Source organism: Garra rufa, chromosome 2 (genome assembly GCF_049309525.1).
Source record: "Garra rufa chromosome 2, GarRuf1.0, whole genome shotgun sequence".
Taxonomy (NCBI): domain Eukaryota; kingdom Metazoa; phylum Chordata; class Actinopteri; order Cypriniformes; family Cyprinidae; genus Garra; species Garra rufa.
The window spans coordinates 36,347,772-36,370,051 of NC_133362.1; the positions used below are offsets into that span (position 1 = coordinate 36,347,772).

Here is a 22,280-nt window from a genome sequence, read left to right on the forward strand (position 1 = left end):
TAATAATAATAATAATAATAATAATTGATATTTTATTTATTTTTATCTTTAACAGTTTCTGAAATATTTTTATTTATTAATTTATATAATTACTGTTGTTGTTGTTATTATTATTATTATTATTATTATTATTATTACAAGAATTTTCCTAAATAAAGTGCTTTGGTGTAATATTTGAAAGCAACCGTAAATATTAGTATTGTAATTGTAGTGTTATTATTTATTATAATAGTGGTATTATTATTATTATTATTATTATTATTATTATATTTTTATTATATTAATTATCATTATTATTTAATAATAAGAATAAGAATAACAATTTATTATTGTATTAATTGAAATCATTGAAATTTTGCAGTTAGGAAGTGCTATAGTGATGTTTCTTTATAGATTTATTTATTATTATTATTATTATTAATATTAATAATAATAATAATAATAATACATTGAAATTTGTTTCCCTAATTTGTTCTGTGTTTTTCATGAAATAATGCCCATACAGTGCAATGGTTGGTAAAAAATATTTATGTATTTTTTCTATTTAAATATAAATATTTATATTTGTATATTTTCGCTGGCCATTGGCAGGTGTGGAAAATTGTTTTTTGGACCTCTATATTATGCAAATTATGTTATTACATTTTATTCATATTCATATCAGTAAATGAACAAGCATTAATGATATTTATTTTAATTTATATGCACTAATATAAATATAATTGGCTGGTATAATATGCTCTGAAATATTTTTATAGTTATGAAAAAAAAAAAGCTTGAATTCATTAAAATAAATAGTTTGAACTGATTAACACTGAACTGACTTTTCATTTCTTATTTGGCACCCTTTATGAATTTATTTTAAATGTGTTGATTATAGCATCAAATAGAATAAAATGAAATTGACAATATTGAGATTAAGCTTAACTAGCTTAACTGGAAGAGCATGACCAAAGTCATGGGTGCGATCCCAGCAAATTTATAAAGGACGAACCACAGAAAACCACATCTATCAAAAGCACACATGGTAATACTTGATAGTATGTTTAGCACCAGCCCGTCTTGGTGGTTGTGTTTTGACTGACATGGCTCTTCTGTCACGTCTCGCCCCCCGTTGAGCTGCTCTGGTATGTACAGGTCAGTCTTTAGCCATCCCAGTTATGCACATAAGCCCGTGTTGGTTTTAAACTGTAAAAATTCCTGCTAAACTGGCAATGCTGGCGGTGGTTATGAGTGATGAAATCTTGACCCTGAATTTATGACCTGGGAACATGCACCGAGTCGCTGTGTCTTGTTTCTTTTTCTCTTTAAAGCGGGCCGAGGGAGGGCACGGTGGGCTGAACTTGTGAACCAGTCGGCTGCCTTGTTACTGTTTAGTCAAGTTTAGGTTGGGCTAATCCTGGGCTCAATGCACAGATTCCAAACTCAACAGCACAGATATATGGGTCTGCTCTCAATATAGCATGCCAATAAACAACACACTTCTTTTTAGAGGGATGGGGGTTTTTGTGTGTGTTGAACAATTTAGAAAATAGCCTAGACTACTCTATCTTTAGGTTCTCCTCCTGTACATTTTGGGCTGGGTTTTCACATTTAGACCCCATTCAGTCATTTTAATCTGTTTTGATCAATTTGGTTGCACTAGATCTTGGTGTAGGAAGGTCTTAGGTTATTTTAATATTAATAAACTTTATCTTACATCAATGAAGAATAGCGAGGAACCGATTAACCACGTTAAAAGTCTCATAGTATGCATCGGGTCTCCATTTCTTCTGCCTATGATTAGCCGTCTCTTTGCCAACACTCTTTCGGCCATTTTCTTTTAAGGTGACAAAAGGGATAGCCAATTGTTTTTCTGTTTATCAGAGGTGACATGACCATTGGCGCAAGTGGGCGAGGAGGCCCACTGTTGCCATAGCTAAATATACATCCCTGACAGCTTCATAATAGGTTCCAGGAAGTTCAGTTGAAAATAAAAACAAAGCAACATTTCTAGCTGATTGGTTTTGAAAGGCCGTTTTTCCTTGCTGAATGGGAAAAATGTGGACTTCAGCATTCCATGGCAGTGATGCCAGTCGGATTGGATAGGCGCAGCCTTGCGTGTGCAGAACGAACGGGCCGAGATAGAGACGCAACAGACTGAAAAAACCCGATTTATGGGAAAGAGTTCTGTCGCAAGGTTAAAAAACCAAAACAAAACATGATAATGCAACAATTTGATGAGTTTGTCAAAGCATGGTTTATTATTTGCAGCCTTCCTTTTTTTTTCGTAGTTTATCCAAAAAATCGTTGAATTGTGCGGTTAATAAATCCATATCGATGTCGTACTTTTATCTCCGGACTGGCTAAAAAAAAACAAGCGGGTTGACAAGTGTGAAAGGGAATGAGGGTCTCAATTATGCACTTATAAACTAAGCCTAGCAAAGCCCGTAATGTAAGCAACATTGTGTCAAGTTTAGTCTGAAACCTTCAGAGCATTGTTGGCATGTGGAGAGTGTGGAAACTTTTTCCAATGCATTTTTTTTTCAGACAATTTGTTTTTTAAAGACATTTTCATTTTGTTTTCTTTACTCGAGATACCAGCCTGTCCACGGAAAAAAAAAAAAATATATATCTGATCATTTTAAAATCATTTGGTCCAAGGCTGGAAAAGTCATTTCTGTTATGAATGCACAGATATTAGGTTGGCCATAGTGATGTACAGTTAGTATTGTAGGGCCCTAAGAAATCCGTTTAATTTTTCCAAAAATTCCATTTTGTTTTTAGTTTTAATTTTTTAGAATGTTTTAAATAAATTGCATTAATCAAAAAGCATGTCTAATTACTTGAAATCCTGAAACTTGCACATCTTAACAGCAATTCATTAAAAGTTTAAAAGTTATATTTTTAAGGCCCTGGGAAATGCACTGCCGGTCAAAAGTTTGGGATTAGAACGATTTTTAATGTTTTTTGCTGTTTAATATTCACAGACACTAGTCCATATCACGTTTTAATTTAAACGTCCTGACCTACTTTTGATTATTTTTTTTGGCAAATACCATGACTTTCTGCGTTATACAGAAAATTCCATATTTAGGACTGAATTCAGTCCACATTTTCTGCATCACTGAAATCATAGTGCCCTAGTGTTGTTCTTGTTAGTTATTAATTAGTTAAAACAGTCTGAATGATTAATTTATGAATTAGCTTGATTGAGAAGTTTTAAAAACCCTTATCCAGTATTCACAAATGACTAGAAAGTTCAAGGAAAAAATCATGAAAATTTACTGTTCAAAAAGTGTGGGAACCCTGTGTACTGTAGCATTTTTATTTAAAATTGAAAGTTTTTAATGTATTTTTTGAAACAATATGTGTCGGTCAATAACAAATAAAAACTTTGTACGTTTAGTTAAATTAGTTATTTTGGAAAGCAAGCTGGTCAGCAGAGTTGGCTTGCGACTAGAAGGGCATGACCGATTGCTTACGTATTGCGTAGACGTCGCTCTCCATTTGTTGGAAACGTTCTCATGTGAAAACGGAGCTTGAATGTTTACAAACACCTATCTTGCTGTTGCTATCTAGGAAGAATTTTGTCATGAATTCATAAAGATAATGCACTCCCTGGCCAGGGGCCCATGTGCTCAGCTGTCCCACATTACCACACAGTATGGTGGAAGAGCCACTTAACGCCGCACGGTTTAAAATTACCGCACTGCTGGCAAACGGCTTAGTATTCTGGTCCTCCACCACTTCTGTAAATTGTGTTTGTATTTCTTTTTTGCTTCTCCGGTTTGGGGTAAATTATGTGCTGAGAGATGTTTTATGACAAACAGCAAGCCCCAGGGAAGTGCACTTTAGACATCACTAGAAAAGGTTGAGATGGGATGGGAATTTGGCTGGAGTACTTTTGCTTTTGCTCTTCAAACTCTCAGCCCGTGAACGGAAACGAAGAGGGAGTTGAGGCCGGGCACGAGTCTTCAAGTCCTTCCGTCATTTTTCTTCCGCCGATCAGCTCTCCCAGCTTTGTGTGTGCGCGTCTCGGTGCGTGCCGTTTTGTTTTGAGAGCTACGGTAGTTGAAGCGGTCATAGCTGATGTCAGTCTCGGCCTGTGGAAAGCACATTGCGGTCTCTCACCCCTCTTTCCATCCCGGACTGCTTACAGTACTGCAGACATGCTGACCCACAGGGGAGTAATTTATGACAGTTGTCGCCTTGGTCTGCTAAGCTGCGCAGGGCATTGCCCGCCACTCTCAGCATAGCATTTCAATATCCCGCTGGGAGTACACCCGATAGGCTTTAATGTTTGCCCACTGTGGAGACCCTGTGGTATCAGTGCACAGAAATGTGGTCCCCGAGCCTGTGTTGTTCAAAGTCACCAGCTGTTACCATGGAGAGAGATACTGGCACTAACAGACATTCAGTTCCTTTGGTCTTGGTGGATGATTACATTCTGATTGTTTCTGACAATTTGCTTTTGTTTTTCCAGTATTACAGTTACAATGCTGTGTAGCCAGTACCGTTTATTGTTAAATGACAGGTAACACATTTTGATAACTTCTAGATTTTTTTTGTTGCTCAGAGTTTTTAAAACTTAAATCCTTTTTAATCAGCAAAATAAACCTAGAGAAAATAGTGTTTCAAATGGAATTTTTTAACACCAGTCTTTGTTGTCCACTTTTGTTTTATTTTTGTTTGGTTTTGTGTTTGGGTTTTTGGTGTGGTTTGGTTATGTTTGAAAACTGACTTTCAATTGTTTGTGAATCAGACATGTTCCTGTTTGTTTTGTTTGGTTCAGTTTAGTTTGGTCATTTTTTGGTTTTGTTTGAAAACTGATTTTTAAAGGTTTGTGAATCAGATGTTTGGTTTGGTTTTGTTTAGTTTTGTTTGATTTTGTTAGTTTTTTGTTTGGTTCAGTTTAGTTTGGTCATTTTTTGGTTTTGTTTGAAAACTGATTTTTAAAGGTTTGTGAATCAGATGTTTGGTTTGGTTTTGTTTAGTTTTGTTTGATTTTGTTAGTTTTTTGTTTTGTTTGTTTTGTTTGGTTCAGTTTAGTTTGGTCATTTTTTGGTTTGGTTTGAAAACTGATTTTTAAAGGTTTGTGAATCAGATGTTTGGTTTGGTTTTGTTTGGTTTGTTTTGTTGGTTTGGTTCAGTTTTGTTTGGTCGTTTTTTTATTTTGAAAACTGATTTTTAAATGTTTGTGAATCAGATATACTGGTTTTTGTTTGGTTTCGTTTGATTTAGATATTTTTTGTTTTTTGTCAGAAACGCTACTTTTGAATTTGGTTTGTTTTGATTTTAGTTTGGTTTTGTTTACTTTTTTGTTTGGTTTTGTTTACTTTTTTGTTTGGTTTTGTTTTGGTTATGTTTGGTTTTGTTTACTTTGCTTTTGTTGTTTTTATTTAGTTTGGTTTGGTTGGAAAATATTGTTTGGTTTTGTTGTTTTTATTTTGTTTGATTATGTTTGAAAACTGACTCTCAAACGTTTGTGCATCAGAAATGCTGCTTTTGATTTTGGATTAGTTTTGTTTGGTTTTGGTTATGGTTGGGTTGGTTTAGTTGTTTTTTTATATTTTGTTTGGTTTGAAAACTGACTCAAATGTTTGAATCAGAAAAGTTTTTTTTTTTTAGTTTTTTGGTTTGGTTTGGTTTTGCTTCGGTTCTGTTTGGTTTTGTTGTTTTTATTTTGTTTGATTGTGTTTAAAACCTGAACTCAAACATTTTGTCCTTTTGTGAATCAGATATGCTGCTTTTTGTTTGGTTTAGTTTTTTTTTTTTTGTTTTTTGTAGTGGGCAACCAGCAAAGTCAACTGGTTCAGATGGCGTTTCTTTTAACGGCAGTCTTTATTGTCCACTTTTGTTTAATTTACTTGTATTTGTTTTGTTCCTTTTGCGTGCGTTTGATTTGGTTGTTTTGTTTATTTGGTTTGAAAACTGACTTTTGAGCGATATATGCGATATATATTTGTAAATCAGATATACTGCTTTTGATTTATTTATTTATTTATTGGTTTGGTTTTGTTGTTTTTGTTATTTTGTTTGTTTGGTTTGAAACGTTTGAATCAGATCTGTTTAATGCATTATTTAATGGCTTCTCATCTTATTCAGTTCTGACTAGAAGCTTAAAAGTGGCATAGCACTACACAATTTAACCTTTTTATTATTAACCTTGTGTGACGTGTTCTGTCTCACAGTGTTCCCCCTCAGATTTCCACAAAATTTCAAATAGTTTGTTGTTGCAGGTTGCATGCAGTTCATGGACAGTGCAGTTTTCTTTCTGCAGTCGTCATTACTAGAACAAGCGCAGCTAAAGTATTTTGATCCCTGACTAATCAACTAGGGATGCACCGATCCAAATCGGCCGATCATGCTTGCGCTTTTTGCCAGTAAAGCCGGTTCTGTAATCAGCGGTAAATGCCATCAGGTGCGTGATTTCACGTTGAGCCGTATATACTACACACAGCCGTTGTTTACAGACGAGCTGCGCACATTCACACTGATAATGAACATGGATATGCGCAGCTCGTCGGTAAACAATGGCTGTGTGTAGTATATAAGGCTCAACAAGAAAACACGCACATGATGGCATTTACCGCTGATTACAGAACCGGCTTTACTGACAAAACGCGCAAGCATGATCGGCCGATTCGGATCGGTGCATCCCTATAATCAACATATACCCCTAATAAACACAGTCAATGTTTCTTACAATCTCTCGGAGTTGTTCCACACAGGACCGATCAGTTCAGACCCTCCAGAGCTCTTCGTTAATGCTGTTGTGCCGTGTTTGGGCTGTTCCTCACTAGGCCCTCTGCCCTCTCACTCGCTCTCACACACAGAGCAAACTGAAACAGCTCAGATTAAGATTAATCCTCCTTAATGCACCGGCTCATAATATAGTCATTAGGTGACTTGAGCCTAATCCAGCCCATCTAACCACAGTGCTTTATAAAACACACACACAGGATTTGCTGTCAATGCATGGAGGCTGGAAACACAGCATCACGTATAAATACGGGTCGCTCTGACACTTAATACTGATTAAGGCTTCACTGAATGGTAAATGTAAATGAAGAGCTCGTGTTGAGCTGGAGTGTGAATGGACAGAGAAGCCTTCACTGGAAAGTGAGCATCCATGTTGCATTCGGTGGCTTCATGCTGATAAGAATAGTTTTTAATTTGCTATTTCACTGTAAAGTAAAATTGTTCACACTATTTTCATGGTGTTTTATGAAGATTTTTTTTTTTAAATCAAAATCACATTTTGCTCTGCATATTAAAGGAAGTCAAAGGAAAGTTTGGAACAAGCAAAGAAGAAAAGATGTGTAAGCCAGGACAGATTTTTTATTTTGGGTCAAGCGGCTGTGAATCCTTTATGGCTTAAGGTAGTATCTAGCCAGGTTGCAGTAGCAGCAACACAGCTGGCTTTTCTTAAAGTGAGGAGGTCGAGGAAGAGCTCAGCACCTTTGAGATTAATCAGCTGTACTCTTCTGCAGCGAAGAGCTCTGCTGGACACCGGCCAGTGTCACGCCCCAGTAGATAACTCACACTGACAACTCCACTCTACCGACAATGTCTGTCTCTTCAGCATAGTTGCAGTTTTTGTTCATAATGTATTTAAACACTCATGTTGATGTTGAATTGGAGGTTTTGTTATGCTCACATTTATTATAGTACAGTGCATTTTGCAAATGTTCCGAAAACTTTTAGTTTGCATCAGACAATCAAACCAGATATTAAATTTATAGCCACTTGATTTGACAATGCTTAAGCAAATGGCAGGAGTTCATGGGTTTATTTTATTTATGCAGTTAAATTAATGTCAGCAGTTACATAAACAACTGAACCACTGTTCAAAGATTTGGGGCCAGTAAGAATTTTCTTTTTTGAAAGAAAATATTTAGAAATTAAGAAAAGTTACAAAAGATTTCGGTTTTAAATAAATCTGAAGTTTCCACCACTGAATAAAAAAGGTTTTTTTTTTTTTTTTTTAAATCTTACAATTCTGACTTTTTTTTTCTCAGAATTGCATGAAACTTGCAATTGTGAGTTATAAAAACAGAACTGTGTGATATGAACTCTCAATTGCAATTTATTATTTCTCGCAAATGCAAGAATTGTGAGATATAAGTCCAATTTTAAGGGAATGCATACTGATATGTTGTCAGAATTGTGACTTTTTTTCTCAGAATTATGAGTTTATATCTCACAGTTCTGACTTAACTCGCAATTGTGTGTTATAGTCAGAATTGCAAGATATAATATCGTAATTGTGAGTGTACATTGTGCACTTTTGACTTAAAGGAGTAGTTCACTTTTCCAGAACTAAAATTTACAGATGATGTTTTCACCCTCTTTTCATCCAAGATGTTCATGTCTTTCTTTCTTCAGTCGTAAAGGAGCGCCCTTTACAACAAAAAGTAAAACAGCGAATACACAGTTCACGCAGAGCTAGACAAGACAAGTGTTTGAGGTTAAAAAATATATAAATGTAATTTTTTGTTTGCAAATAACCCATCGTTTCGCTAGATAAGACCCTTCTTTCTCAGCTGGGATCATTTAGAGCCCTTTAAAGCTGCATTTAAACTTCATTTTCGAAGTACATTTTCAAACTCGGATGCACCATAGAAATCCATTATATGGAGAGAAATCCTGGAATGTTTTCCTCAAAAAACATTATTTCTTTATGATGAAGAAAGACATTGGATGACAAGGGGTAAGTACATTATATGTAAAAACTACTCATTTAGGGCCTGTCCACACGGAGACGCGTTTCGCTGTATACGTATACATTTTTCATCGTATTGGCGTTTCATCCACACGGATCCGGCGTTTTAGGAGACTGAATCCGCTAATTTTTGAAACCGGGTCCCAAAGTGGATAAATCTGAAAACGACACCCTCGCGGTTTCGTGTGTACAGCCAATCCGTATATTTTCTGAAACGATGATGTCATCACATCACGTGTCGGCTTCGTCACACGTAACAGCAACAACAATATTGGGGGACTACATGATTGTGTTTGTGTTGCTACTAAGCCTGCTAGCTTTATTACAGCAAAATCTATTGCTTCTATGCAACTGTTATGAGCAACAAGCGATAATGTTCACATCTTCGTCTTCTTCTTCTTAGTTCGAATACAGCGCGCAAGGTTATGCGCATGCTCAAAGTCTTCTTCTCCGTGTATAGTGTTTATCTATGGCAGAATTACAGCACCCCATACTGGTCTAGCATATATACTACACCGTTTTCAGTGGTTTCGTGTGTACGGAACTTTTTTTTAGAACGAGGGAAAAAAATGATCGGATAGGGCACGCACCGGCTTCGTGTGGATGGAGCCTTAATTTCTCAAAATTGCGAGTTTATACTAGTTTAAGTTTACGATTTATTGTGATTCTCACAATTTGGAGGAAAAAAAGTCACAATTTTGTATCACACAATTCTGAGAAATGTCTGAATAGCGCGATGTAAACTTGCAATTGTGAGATAAAGTCGCAATTACCTTTATTTTTTTATTCGGGCTTCCATAAGTTTATATTCATCAAAGAATCCTAAAAAAAAAAAAAATCATGGTTTCAATGAAAAAAATATTAAGCAGCACAAATTTGCCAAGTATTCAATATTTATGATAATGATAAGTGTTTCTTAAGCAGCAAATCAGCGTATTAGAATGATTTCTGAAGGGTCATGTGATTCCAAGACTGGAGTAATGATGCTGAAAATTCTGCTCTCACATACCCTGGAAATCCAGAGGTCTCGCGAGAGCACAATTTGAATTGTCTCTGCAAGACACTCTGGCATCGAGCAATGATGCATGTTACTGCAATACGTAAGCAATTGTGGGAACCAATCAAATCGGTGTATCTGATGTAGGCGGGCCAGAGGCGAGCTAAGCTCATGATGACAGCACTGCAACGTCCGAATCATGTAGTAAACTTTGAAAGATCGCTGTCGCTACAGATGAACAACAAGTTGTTTGAAACGGCTTTGGCCGCTACAATGAACGAGTTAGACTTGGCTTTCCATATAAAAGAGGAACAGAAAACCGAAAACTCGAATCGTTCCTTTGCAAGAAGGACGTTTTTGCTGTTTTGCCGACTGGATACGGCAAGAGTTTAACCTATCAGTTCACGAGTTCACGCTTACATATAATTAGCCGGAGAATAGTAGTGCATGTTTGGCGTGCTGTCCGGTGAAGGGCTCTGAGCTCGGGAGTGGCCCGAACCCAGAGTACGTTACCCCCCAATAGGAGTAGCGAGAACTCGGAGTGATGAGATGGGGTGGTGGAGGTTTACTGATAAACCTTCGAGTGAATTGAGGTGAGTCAGCTGTATTTAAACCTATGGCGCTGATTGACTTGTGATGTTTACGCTAAGCATCTGACGCGCTTCTCCCGAACTTTGTTAATGAAACATCATTTAGCTCTGCTGGTAGCTAAGCGTGTATTGTTGTGATTGGTCGTGGCGTTATCCAATTGCGTGCAGTTAGAGTTTCAAATGCATGCTTGGTGCCGCCCCTCGAGTTAGGCAGTTTTCATTGCTCGATCCCAGACCCTTAATCTTAATAGATTAGGGTCTGGATTTTTCCAGGCTAGCTCTCACATGCATCATTTTTAAAATATATTACGTTTAAATTGTAATAATATTTAACATTTTAACTGTATTTATGGTCAAATAATGCAGCCTTGGTGAGCATGAACAATTTAAAAGTTTGAGTCTATAAAATTTTATAAGGTAGTATAGATCATGATTATGAATTTTTGCCAAATTGTTAAATATTTTATTTTCTTTAAATTCAGAAGCACACCTTTCAACCTTTGTTCTTCCCCTTGTATCCCCACTCAAACGCGATCAAATTGTAGGCAGGGCTTGTTTTAGTATGCGCCACAGTGTCTTGCTAACACAGTAGCCGAGGCCTGTTGTCTAAATCTACAGTGCGTGGTTGCAGGATATGCTCTCACACCCCATGGGAATGCCATTAGTGTGGAACTGAAGGAACACAGCAGGTGAAACAAATAAGGCCCAGATTTTTTTCCCCCCTTTCTCCCTCTCGTCACCTCACTTTTTTCCTTTTTCTCGCTCCCTTGTTCTTTTTTTCCTCTTTTCTCTTTCAGTCAGCTTTCTCTCGCTCTCTCTCCTTCGTTGTTTCCGTGCAGTTGTGGATGATAGTAGTCATCAGGAGTGGTGTGAAATGAGCTCCGAGCCAGAGCATGTGTGGTGATTTATCCTACCGAGCTGACCGCTCTCCCAGGCTTAACCCCTCGCTGTACGCAAGTCAACCCCCCCGTGAATGCCCGTACCTTCACTCAAGACACACAGGAGGGTATCTGCAAGGGTACACGTTCAAAGGAGGCAACGGAAACAGCGGGTCTCATATTGGCTGTTTGTTTTTCCTCTAAATAGAGGTGCTAATTTGGGGCCGCCTTGGCTGAAGGACACACTGGGGGACGTCTGAGCGCTCCGTTTCTAAATAAAAAGGATAAGGATTGAATTTAATTAGAGAACCAAGCATGAGTGGATTGAAATTATTATTGGGCAAAGAATGTTTTGTTTGTAAATGATGTTAATAGTGTAGCCCTGTCTGTAGTCTGATAATGCTCCAGACTCTGACTACAAGTATAGTTTAGTTAAAACTTTAGTTGCCATTTGCGACAGTTGGAAAATTTTGTGTGCGCCAAAAATGAGCTTTCATCAGACCTCATAGTGAATGCAACAACTAACACGCCGTGAGCTTTAATGTCTGATTCATGATTATGCATTAGTTTGACTCGGTAAAAAAAGTTTCACTTTCATATTTATCCACAACTGACTCACTTAGTGAGCTATTTTATGTTCTTACCAAACAGAGTAATATTTATATATAGTTAAGAAGATTCACTTTCAGATTCATTCACAAATGTCTTCCTTAGGGAACCGTGATTCATGGTCTTACAAAACAGAGACATTTATATGTAGTCAAAAAAAAAAACTCCTTTCAGATTCATTCACAACTCACTCCCTTAGAGAATCGTGATTCATGTTCTTACAAAACTAAGTGAAATATGTGAGTAATATCTCACGAGTAGCAGTGCGATATGGCTGTATATCGGCACGGCTGTGTTTTCGCTGTAGGTAATCACAGCATGCTGATATGCAGCCATATCGCACCGCTATATTGTGCAATATTGCATTTATACAATAGTTTGATGGCACAAGTGTGTAAATGCGTAAGAATGAACAATGGAGTTTCTTTAAAAACGCTCTTTTCGGATTCAAACCTCAGTTTAACAGCTAATCTTAATCTTCGTTATTAAATGTCACTTTAGAACTAGTAATAAAGAAACACTGTGGTATTGAAAGCTTTTTGTATTACTGTATTAAAAGCTCACTGTATTTTATAGATTATTATGAGAGAGAGATGAACTGAGTATGATTACCTGAATATGTTAAAGCATTCATTCTTCAGTTCAATCTCATATTCACAATAAAACATTAGTTTGAATGTCCGCTAGGAAAGCGATATCTTTGTCATACTATTCTTTCTGTCAAGGGTGATTTCAGTCAAAAGTACAAAGACAGTGCTCTGATATACAGAATATACATTTACATAAAAGATTGCGTGATGAGATTTTGCCCTCAGCTGAAACTGTTTGCTCTGGAACTAATAATAGATTGTTTACCCAAAACGAAATGTATCTCATGTTTAACCACTATAGAGACTATAGAGCTCTATAGCCAGCTGCAAATTCCAGAAGATCTGGCCGAGGTGAGGCTGTTCTCTGTGGGTTCTAGAGCGCTGAAAACCTGCTGAAGACCTGGAGCTCACATCTCTGAAAACGTTGAAGCAAATTTTCAAATAAACATTAGCTTTATCAACAGGCTGCATATTTAAAAGGAGTAGTTTACTTCCAGAACAAAAATTTACAGACAGTGTACTCACCCTGTTGTCATCCAAGATGTTTATGCCTTTCTTGCTTCAGTCATAAAGATGGTGGACTTCCATATAGTGGACTTTAATGGTGCCCGTGAGTTTAAATGCAGCTTCAAATTGCTCTAAATGATCCCAGCCTAGGAATATGGGTCTTGTCTAGTAAAACGTTTGGCCATTTTCTAAAAAAAACAAAAAAACGAACAAAAAATATATACTTTTTAACCTCAAATGCTCGTCTTGTCTAGCTCTGTGGTGCGCATGCATACTCTGTGTGATCCAGATCAATATAGTTAGGCTTGGTCGAAAAACTCCTATCTCATTCTCTCCTCCAACTTCAAAATTGTCCTACATCGCTATTTTACCTTTTTAGTAAAGGGCGTTTCACCTTCTTTGCATGTTCACTTTGTAAACAATGGGTTGGTACTACTTCAGCGATGTAGGACGATTTTAAAGTTGGAAGAGAAATCAATGGTAGTCTTTTGACATACCCAAACTGTACTGACCCAAATTACGTAGAGTATGCGTGCGCATGGCAAAGCTAGACAAGACAAGGATTTTGGGATTAAAAAGTATATAATTTATTTATTTTTTTGAAAATTACAATTGTTTCGCTAGATAAGACCCTTATTCCTCGGCTGGGATCATTTAGAGCCCTTTGAAGCTGCATTTGAACTGCATTTTGGAAGTTCAAACTTGGGCACCATTAAAGTCCACTAACTGGAGATAATTCCTTGAATGTTTTCCTCAAAAAACATAATTTCTTTACCAAAGAAAGAAAGGCATGAACATCTTGGATGACAACAGCGGTGAGTACGTTATCTGTAAATTTTTGTTTTGGAAGTGAGCTACTCCTAAGTCTAAACAAGTCCTTTTTTACCTAAGAAAAACTCTTAAAACTACATTCAGTAACACAAAAAGTATTATTTATAAAATTATAGTGGATTTGAGCATCCGCCATGCCACTCGCTGTGAGAAATAACGCAAACACTACATTTGTCCGCTAAAATGTTGACTAAAATTGTTGAAAATTTGATAAAACAAATGTAATTTCTGATTCATGAAGAACTGCATCTTATGCATCAGTTTTTTTGAGTCAGTGAAAATTATTTACATTCATATTCATTCACAGCCGGCTCCCCTAACTGAATAAAGGTTTAACCACAGAAAACAGTGATGTTCTGTTGTTTTCTAAAGTGATATCCCTAGTAAGAGTCAAAAACTGTGAACTTTAAAACATTGACTTGCATCAGCATAAAAAATCTCCATGTCTAAATACATAAGGCAAGTGGCATTGTAAAATTTGTAGCAGCTTTGTATGATTAGTGATGTATCAGAATTGAAACTCTCGCCACATTGTGATGGCCACACGTGATCCGCCACCACGTTACGCAGTAAATCAACTCCTGAACGCTACTGGGATACTTCCTGAAGACTTCCCACCGCAGACTTATGGAGCCCAGGAAGTAACCTTCAGCAACACATTCCTCAGGAAGCGCTCGGCGGAGACACACTCACACACGCACACACGGCGGAACTGGAATCCGTATGCTTGCCATCTCTCAAATGTTTTAATTCAGCATGATAAAACATCCGTTATTTATAAGGTGATTGAGCGTAAAGTATTTTGGAGCACAAGTCCATCCATCATGAGTAGACAGCAAGCTGTGAAACACATTACTGTACGCTCCGGCCGGCTCTTCACTGCCCGGCTCCACTCCGCTCTGTGGTCAGCCGGAATAATGTGGCTTCTGTTCAAAGTATGCAGCATAAAAAATACATTTTATTTGCAGGATAACAGGTGCAGGCTAGGCAGGGAATGTGCACTAATGAAGTCATGGTTTGTGAATGCATCATGTTTGGACTGGAGCCCTCTTGTTGTTTCCCAATAAGTTCTTAATAAACAAAACTTGTTTTGTACCAAATATTAAGAACTAACACATAGGGATAGATTGAGTCTGTTATAAATGAAATGTTTTGCGAACATTGTTTTAATATACAGTATTTAATAATGACATGTAACATCCACAGTCTACTTATTTGACAAGCTTTCTAAATACCACAAAATTCAGAATGCAAATTATTAATTCAGTCTTTAGTAGTAGTATTAGTTATTAACCGTAATATGAAAAAAAATGAGTTTACACTACTGTTCAAAAGTTTCTGTAAGAAATGTATCCTCACCAATGCTGCATTTATTTGATTAAAATACAGTACAATATTGTGAAAATGGTTTTCTATATAATTATTATGAAATGTAATTTATTCCTGTAATAGAAAAGCTGAATTTTCGGCATCATTACTTCAGTCTTCAGTGTCACATTATCTTTTAGAAATTATTTTAACATCATGCTTTAATGCTTAAGAAATATTTATTTTTATGATCAATGTTGTAAAAAAAAACATGATACTTTTTCAGGGTTCTTTAAATAGAAAGTTCTAAAGAACATTATTTGTCACATTTGATCACTTTAATGCATCCTTGCTGAGTAAAAGTATATAACTATAGCTTATGATTTTATCAGTATCTCCAGTTTTGTCTAGATGTCATTCTTAAAAAACATGCTTAGATTCATATACAACACCTTTAAGTTCTTAATCTCTCCCTTCTTCCCACTTTTTGTCTGTTTTCCCTCCTCAAAGCAGAGTTCATTCTCACACTAGCAGCGTTTCACCTCTGTCAAAACTAACAGCGTTTGAATCTGCTCAGAATGACTGGAGGGTGATTTGAACAAAGCCCCCTAGGTCAAAGGTCGCCCTCAGTCCTGCTGTTTATTTGTTTGCTTTTGTCACTCAAAATCTCTTCTGCACTTTTTTTTTTTTTTAATATCGGCCTCAAGGTGCAGCAAACAAAGCCCCTGCCGCCCCTCGAGTGCAGGAGAGAGTGATGAGGTGGAGGAGAGAGCAGAAAAGGCTGGGATTAGGGGTGAGGGCTAGCTAAACAGGCCAGTTGTTTATCTTTGTGCAGTGATGGTAGTACTGTGCTGTCACTTTCTCATTCCTCACATAAAAAAAACACACGCTCCTCCTCGTGCTCTGTTCTCCCGGTCAGTAGTAGTTTAATGTAAGACCACTTCTCCAGACGTCCTTCTCATTAGCTTACCTAATGTTAAGGGCTTTGATCTTGAAGAACAGGCCTCTTGATGCATTGCAACAATTAATGATATTTATAATGGCTTACCCTCTCTCTTTCACTTTCTCTTTTCTGTGCTTTTTGCTTGTAACTACTGTTAAAAAGTTTGGGATTGTTGAGTTTTGTGAATGTTTTTTAAAGCCTCTTATGCTCACCAAGGCTGCATTTATTTGATCAAAAATATAGTAAAACAGTAATATTGTGAAATGTTATCACAGTTTAGAAGCCATTACCCGTCGTCAGTGTCAAATTATATTTTAGAAATAATATTAATACTGTCAATAGAGAGAAAAAAATACATTTTCCTATGTTTTCAGAAATAAAATGTTTTATAAATCAGTGGAAGTGATATAAATGTAAATTAAATCTGCATATCGGAAAAGATAAAGTGCAATAATAAAACCAGGTGAATAATATCAGTAAAAAGCTTCAGAATATAGACAGAAATAAAACCCTAAGTTTAGTGTATGCAAGTACTGCTTAAGTGGAGAAAAAACTCATTTTGACTAAATGGCCTTTAAAAATATGTATTGTAAATTAAATCTACATATGTAAATAGATAAAGTGCAATAATAAGACTGGGTGAATTATATATGAACAAACCCTTCAGTAAAAACATTCAAAAAATAGATGGGAATCAAACCCTAAGTTTTGGTGTAAGTAAGTACTGCTCAAGTGGAGAAAAAAACTAATTTTGAGTAAACAGCCTTTAAAGATATGTATTGTAAATTTAAATCTACATATGTAAATAGATAAAGTGCAATAATAAAACTAGGTAAATGATATATGAACAAACCCTTCAGTAAAAACCTTCAGAAAATAGATAGGAATCAAACCCTAAGTTTTGGTGTATGTAAGTGCTCCTGAAGTAGAGAAACATACTAATTTATGCAAATAATAAAACTAGGTGAATGATGTATGAACAAACCCTTCAGTGAAAAGCTTCAGAATGTTAATAGGAAGAAATCCCTAAGTTTTGGTGTACGTAAGTACTGCTGAAGTGGAGAAAAAACTCATTTTTAGTAAATGGCCTTTAAAGATATGTATTGTAAATTAAGTCTACATATGTAAATGGATAAAGTGCAATAATAAAACTAGGTAAATGATATATGAACAAACCCTTCAGTAAAAACCTTCAGAAAATAGATAGGAATCAAACCCTAAGTTTTGGTGTATGTAAGTGCTCCTGAAGTAGAGAAACATACTAATTTATGCAAATAATAAAACTAGGTGAATGATGTATGAACAAACCCTTCAGTGAAAAGCTTCAGAATGTTAATAGGAAGAAATCCCTAAGTTTTGGTGTACGTAAGTACTGCTGAAGTGGAGAAAAAACTCATTTTTAGTAAATGGCCTTTAAAGATATGTATTGTAAATTAAGTCTACATATGTAAATGGATAAAGTGCAATAATAAAACTAGGTAAATGATATATGTACAAACCCTTCAGTAAAAACCTTCAGAAAATAGATGGGAATCAATCCCTAAGTTTTGGTGTAAGTACTGCTCAAGTGGAGAAAAAAAAATAATTTTGAGTAAACATCTTTTAAAGATATGTATTGTAAATTAAATCTACATATGTAAATAAAGTGCAATAATATAACTGGGTGAATGATATATGAAAACCCTTCAGTAAAAAGCTTCACAATATATGGGTATAAAACCCTAAATTTGGGTGTTTGCAAGTCTTGCTGAAGTAGAGAAAGAAACAATTTTAAGTAAACAGCCTTTAAATATATGTCTTGTAAATTAGATCTACATATGCCAACAGATAAAGTGCAATAATAAAATTAGGTGAGTGATATATGAACAAACCCTTTAGTAAAAAGCTTCAGAATATATATATAGGAATAAAACCCTAAGTTCTGGTGTATGTAAGTGCTGCTCAAGTAGAGAAAAAACTCAAAGCAGCCTGTTTATGAATAAACATGTATTGTAGTTTAAATCTACAGGTGCAAATGGAAATAAATACACTAAGAGTGCTGTTCATTTTCTGCCAAGACATTGTCCATCCTTCAACCCTTAAAATACAGTATGGTTAATTCTTAATACAGGGAAAACACCTGTGAAAAATAAAATTAATAGAGAAATTCCTTTGTTTTAACAGAACTTCTAACTTCTGCATTTTTTGAGGATTCTTTGAGTAGAAATGTCAAGACTTTTTGTAACTTTACTGCCACTTATGATACTCTTTGTTGACTTTCGGATTACTTTTCGATATTCTTCAAAAGAAAAAAAATTTGGCTGAAGCCGAACTTTTAAATGATAGTATTCAACTTGAGTTTGGCTCTTAAGAGCTCTTGTTAGTTTTTTACTTTTCAAAGCTTTTTGGGAAGGTTATTAAGTTTATGCGTTTTAAAGGTGCTTTTCCTTTTTCTTGGCCAAATGGCGAAATCAGCCGTACCTCGACATCCTGTGCAATACAAATTTCATCCCTTCAAGCTAAAATACAGCTTTGATATCGCACTGTGAGGGTAAAAAAATAATTCCTCAATGAGTTACTTTGGAAGCTCTCTGAAAAGTTTTAATTTCTCTGGGGCTTTCAAATTGCCTGTTTAGGTTGTGGCAAGCATTGTTCGACGCATTTATAAAACACCACTGTGGGTTGTACTGAACGACCATATGGAGTTCCATAACATTGTTACAACCTAATTGCCCTCTTCGACAAGTGCCAATTTTCTTCAAGAGGCAGGAGAGAAAAGAGCAGACGGGCGAGAGGCGCGTTGACATGCGTCAAACTCCTCCCCGCAGATGGATCAGGCTGTGGTTGGGGCCTGAGATGAGAAGTCTCCCTGGGTTTGCTTTAGCCGTGCTGGCCTTGTTAGTTCGTCCCATCTCCCGCCGCATTAGAGCAGGCTGCTGGAAAGACCCAGCTCTAATTCCACTAGCAGATCAATAACCATCAGTGTTTGGTTTTGGGCTGCTGGCTTGGTCACGGGATGCTCCACCCCCCACCTCCCCTGCTCGCCCCCTTCGCAACCCTTGTGGGCTGAGAGAGGAATTTTGTTTGGAGGTAATTTTCACTGTGAGCTTGTGAACTGTCTCAATTGAGTCTCAACTGGCGCTTGTCTGTATGGAGTGAGTGGGTTAGGAAGGTTCGATGCACATTTATTTATTTATTTATTTATTTATTTTTATTCAAAGGGTATAGAAATGTTCCAAACAGCAGTTTTTCTGTGTACTCGTACTCCTCAGTAACAGTTGAAAGTTGTTTGCTAAATCTTGTAGCTCTTTTCAGCCTGACAGAAGACACTTGGCCCGTATGATTGGCTGAAATATGTGACATAGCAGTCTGACAAATTAAGTTATTCATTCTTTTGTGATTAAATTAAGCAAACACAAAGGCCCAGCAGGTCTAGTACTGAGAGTCAGTCACTGTTTGTATTACTGCTGCTGTAGCCTGATCATTTGCTGCTCTGAATAGCTGTGTCCCACACACACACACACACACACACACACACACACACACACACACACACATACACACGCACACGTTAGTCTATAAAGACTGGTGGAAAATTGCTGCCTCTTTTTTGTGTGGTGTAATGTGGCTCTTATGGAATTGTGATCTGTCAGTGGTGTGATAGTTTACTACGGGGGGAATCTCATACAGTTTAGGAAACTGGATACTAGATGATTTAGGTCTATTTTAATCTCTTCTGTTTTCTTTTTTTATTCCTCTGAGAGCGAAAAAAAAAAAAAAACATTCTCTAAACCTATCTCTAAATAATCACCTAATAATGCTATTGTAGAGGAGTGGGAGGTATGACCATAATGTTAATGTTATTACATTTTGAGGCATTTTCTACCTTAGCACAAATGTCACAATACAGTTCAAAACTGACTTGCATTTTAAATAACTATTTTTGAATATTTCACCATATTAAATGAAGATTTCTAATAAATCACTAATTTAAATAAATAAATAAAAATAATATCTAAAATCAGTGTATACTTACAAAGCATTGTAAATTGCTTTAGGTAAAACATATGCCAAATGCCTATACACATCTCTTATTCTCAGTAACAGTTGGAAGAGTTTAATAAATAATATACTTGTTTAATTTTAAATGTATTTATGGATGCCTGTGTCCGCCACCTGAATAAAAAAATAAAATAAGGTAGCGGTGATATTTTTTTATTGTTATTTTTGTCTCAGAATTGAGTGATATAAACTCACATTTGCGAGATAATTCACAATTCTGACCTTTTTTTTGTCAGAACTGTGTGAAATAAACTCACAGTTGTGAGAAATAAAGTCAGAATTGTGAGATAAAAACTAGTTTTGGATCTTGCAATTCTGACTTTTTTTTTCTCCAAATTGTGAGATGTAAACTCAATTGCGAGTTATAATGGCTGCCCACTGCTCCGGGTGTGTGTTCACGGTGTGTGTGTGTGTGTGTGTGTGTGTGTGTGTGTGTGTGTGTGTGTTCACTACTGTGTGCGTGCACTTGGATGGGTTAAAAGCAGAGCACAAATTCCTAGTATGGGTCACCATACTTGGCCTCACTTCACCTCCTAAAGTCTTAAAGTCTGATTGTGAGGTGGAAAAAATACTGATATGTTCTGAAACGTAAACAATATTTAAAAAAAAAAGTCAAAATTGTAAGAAGTTGCAATTACCTTTTTTTTTTGGCAGTAACGGACCTCATGTGTGTTTATAGAATTACAGTTCTTAAAGTCAAAGGGCATAGCAAAGCGAAGGACTTAATTGTATTGTACACAATTCCAGTATTGTGATGAACATATAAGTGTAACAGATTATTGGAAATAAATCATTTAGGGCTGGATTAGAATGGATTTTAAGATTTAAGGCAGATAACAGCTTTAAGCGCACCAAATGATTGGAGAAGTCCTGCATACGTGACCAGAGAGAAGTCATTGGTATCTGGATTAATTTACAGGGTCAAAACGTTGGAGAGAAGACAAAAGCACATGCACAGGTGAATTGTTTCTCAACAAGGTCTACTTCATGCTTACTTTAAAACAATAAAACCTAAATAATGAAATGAATGATTCGAGTCTGAATTTTGCCTGCATTCCAACCCAGTTTTAAAGTGACATCAAAAGACTTGCTTTAGCTGCTTCTCGGGATGCATTTGAATCAGTGTAACACCATTTTAATGTGCTTTCTCAATGCTGTTCTCGACATTGCACTGCTGTTACGAACATTTATAGCTCAGACCCTCAACCGCTTAAACTGTGCTCTGTTTTAAGCCCTTTCTGCACCACTGCCAATTGATGTGCATGTGTAATGTGTGGCGGCGGCATCTTCTCCTCTAGGTGCTCCCAGGGGCCAGAGGGTCCGGGGCTATTTGCAGAGGTACCAGTCACACTCGGCTGCACAGGCCGGCTGTTAAACTACACCCAGTCCACTCATCAGAGTTTAGACCTACAGCCAACACAACAGAGCGAACAGTTGTGCAATTTCCATTGCGATGGGAAAACTTGATGTTTTCCAAAACTTGCGAATTGTATATTGGTGCATGATGAAGCAGTAAATATCCTGAAAATGAGATATATAGTCTCTGTTTTTGCTAAGAGTTCCTCTGCTAGTTATGTACAGGCACAATTGAATCTTAAGGGAGATTGTTAGGAGCCGAGCCGTGCCGTTGCTCAATTCTAGGAGCTTGTTCTCCAAGGACACGCACATACTCGGAGACTCAAAACCCTTAGCCGGAGCATACATGGATGGGTGACCGACTTTAATCCCTTTTTTATTTTGGCCAATGTCACACAGAGGTCACCCTGGTTACGGTGTGATTGTCTCACCATCATGGTCCACCACCTCGATTTCTTTATTTCCCTGCGTGGCCCCGGAGATTGCGCCGAAGTACCGAGTCATATTTAGCCTTTATTTAAGAAGATTGCCGCACGTGGGGGGAGGCAGAACGACGGGCCGCCGATGGCCGGCCGGATCAATACAACACAATTGAGTTCTCCAATCTGAGAGACTAGCTGGAGTGAAGGTGGCACTTATGGGGTGATCGCCTCTGATGAAGACTTTATTAGCCTCTATTGACAGATTCATTTGAGATCCCTCTCCCTTCATCGCCCCCACTTCACTCCAGACTCCCTCTTCCACTGTAAAGTAATATAGTCTAAGCCCACCTTTAAAAGTTTCTGGGGTTGATGAAACGCGTTAACGCGGAGTTATTTTGTCCTGTGTTTTGCGAGCTTTTCTTCGACTTGATTTCAAAGTAACTTTTGTTATTCTTCTGCCGTCCGCGATTTCTTTCGCTTTTGGTGAACTCGGGTTAAGTG

General features: G+C 36.8%; 1 protein-coding gene across 4 annotated transcripts in view; it reads left to right on the forward strand.

Moving 5' to 3' along the window:
* gbf1 (golgi brefeldin A resistant guanine nucleotide exchange factor 1) overlaps nucleotides 1-22,280 on the forward strand; it is a 119,376-nt gene that overhangs the window by 29,203 nt on the left and 67,893 nt on the right. The gene's annotated exons all lie outside the window — the stretch shown is intronic.